General features: G+C 40.9%; 1 pseudogene; it reads left to right on the top strand.

Moving 5' to 3' along the window:
• The first annotated feature begins 1,353 nt into the window (after window positions 1-1,353).
• On the top strand, window positions 1,354-2,400 carry LOC102249300 (annotated as a pseudogene).
• Window positions 2,401-2,810: the final 410 nt, after the last annotated feature.

Genomic DNA, 2,810 nt, shown 5'->3' with positions numbered 1-2,810 from the left:
CATGTCTGGCCCATCTCGCTCAGTCCTAATTGGCCAGACCCCAGCAGCAAGCTAACCTACCGGTCAGAGCGTCTGCCCCCTGGTGGTCAGTGCACATAATAGCAAGTGGTTGAGCAGCCTTAGCATATCATTAGCATATTGCACTTTGATTGGTTGAACAGCCTACCAGTTGACTGGACACTTAGCATATTAGGCTTTTATTATATAGGATTATCATCCAATGTTACCCCAATAAATTTGATTTACATTTTTTATTTAATGCTTCAAAAAGATAATGTAAATATATAATTCAAAATCTACATGTCATTTGGTAGCAATGGTTGAATAACACTCAAGAAGACAGCTAAAGTGCTAAGTTGAAAGCAGATGAAATGTAACTGCTGGTACATAAAATCGTTTCAGCAAGGGAGTTAGTGAAGGATCAGGGAGTGAGGAATCCTGTATAAAAAAGCCTAGTATGCTAAGTGTCCAACCATTCGTTCGACCATTTGACCAGTTGCTATGACACCCATTGACCACCGGGGGGCAGACGCTCCAACCAGTAGGCTAGCTTGCTGCTGGGGTCCGGCAGTCCCTTCCTGGCCAGCCAACTTCCCATGGTCCCTTCCCGGCCCTGATCATGCCTGGACTGCACCCTCTCACAATACAGGACCCCTTGGGGGATGTTGGAAAGCTGGTTTTGTCCCAATCCCTATGGGCCAGGCCGAGGGACCCCACCAGTGCACGAATCTGTGCACTGGGCCTCTAGTTATTGATATAATGCACAAGTCAACATTGTTAGGGTCAACTCATCATCTGTGCTAACAATAAATACAATAGCAAAGATAACCCAAAAATATTTTATATTTGCTCTTGTATTATAACATATTATTATTTGTAATAGATTTATCTTCCCACCATATTTAAGATTTGGGTATTCATTTCTGATGGATGGAGGTAGAAACCTAGTAGCACCCTCAAGGGCACAGGGAAGTCAGAGAGATAATACTTTTCCAGAGATATTTACAAAATAAATTGTGTCAGTAGGTGAGTAGGAGGTGAGGCCTGGGATGCTAAGAGCATGAAGGGAGGCCAATCACAATACTTGATTGCTCTGCAGGCCATCAGCCAGCCTTCAGGGGCCCAGGGATAATCAGGGTTGCAAACTCCCTACTGGCTGCATTTACTCTCCTTTCCCTCAGGCAAATACCCACCCTTAGCACTATTGTAGGTAGAGCATGTGGGTGACAGGCCTCAAAAAAGTAGCACCTCTTCTGAGAGCCAGAGCCAGAGAGTCCTGGGTGAGAGCCTCCTGGGCTTCTTTTGGGCCAGAGAAACCCTGAAGCCAGAAGTCACGGATATATGCTTTGACACATGCTTTGGATGCTTTTTTCTGGAAGCCCTGCAACTACCCTCAAAACTGAATGTATTGTAGAACAGAATTATGGCCCATGGTGGCAGAGTCTACACAGAACTCTGCTTCATGGTGTCCTGGGAAAAACCTTTCAACTATTGGCTATTCTAGTCAATAGAATGTATGTGCTTTTGAATACATTGGTAACATTGTCTATTATGTGTTCTGGACCATTAATGGAGCCTGAAATCAAAATTCAGATAGCATCGAGCTAGCTCGAATAAAGACTCTTATGCTTTTGCATCGGACATGGCTGGCTCCCTGCTGTGGTTTCTTGGGGATCCTGAAATCTGGGCATAACATCACCAATATATGCTTTGACACATGCTTTGGACGCTTTTTTCTGGAAGTCCTGCAACTACCCTCAAAACTGAATGTACTAATATTGTAGAACAGAATTATGGCCAATGGTGGCAGAGTCTACACAGAACTCTGCTTCATGGTGTCCTGGGAAAAACCTTTCAACTATTGGCTATTCTAGTCAATAGGATGTATGTGCTTTTGCATATGTTGGTAACGTTGTTTATTATGTGTTCTGGACTATCAGTGGAGCCTGAAATTCAAAATTCAGATAGAATTGTCTTTGCAGAAAATCTTAGTCAACATTTTTAAGGTGTCCAAAGAGGTGACATTGTGATTGCAAAAAGCCCAAGTGATCCAAAATCAAATATTTGTAAAAGATTAAATGGTTTGGAAAGAGACAAAATCTTTATCACTATAGTCCATCAGATTTCTTTAAAAGTCATATTATGTGCCAACAGATCATATTTGGTTAGAAGGTAACAACTTACAGAATTCTACAATTCCAGGTACTGTGGACCTATTCCACATGGCCTAATAAGAGGACATACTTCTTTGATATTTGGCCTCAGAGTGATTTTGAATTTCTACATGACAACGCTAATGGCCACAGATTTTCTGATTATTATTCTTTTAATTTAATTATTGTCTCCTGTTCAGGAGACTGTATTATTGCCACTGAAACCATGTATTTACCAACAAAATAATTACTATTCAATAAAAAAGGAGCACCTACAATTTGGTGGATAAGTCCAAAGAAAGTTAATATAGATTAATTGAAAAATGAATGAGCTAAGCCACATGCTGAGAATGACTGAAAGAAAGACCCAATTTGCAAAGTAATCCTTCCAATTCTTAGGAAGAAGATGAACTACAATTTATTAAAATTTCTCTGTAATATTAAATTCTAGGGAAGGAACAACTAGTTTCAAATCTGAAGCTGAGGGTCCTTAAGACTTTGATTAAATTTAGTTTAAAACCCTATCTGTGGACATTCTCTCCTCTCTCTCTCTCTCTCTCTCTCTCTCTCTCTCTGTCTCTCTCTCTCTCTTTCTCCCCCTGCCATATATATCCCTCAGAGACATAGCCTTAACCCCAAGAATCAATGAACACTCAA

The sequence above is a fragment of the Myotis brandtii genome, unplaced genomic scaffold (genome assembly GCF_000412655.1).
Source record: "Myotis brandtii unplaced genomic scaffold, ASM41265v1 scaffold775, whole genome shotgun sequence".
NCBI classification, from domain to species: domain Eukaryota; kingdom Metazoa; phylum Chordata; class Mammalia; order Chiroptera; family Vespertilionidae; genus Myotis; species Myotis brandtii.
This window is presented reverse-complemented; position numbering and strand designations above follow the sequence as displayed.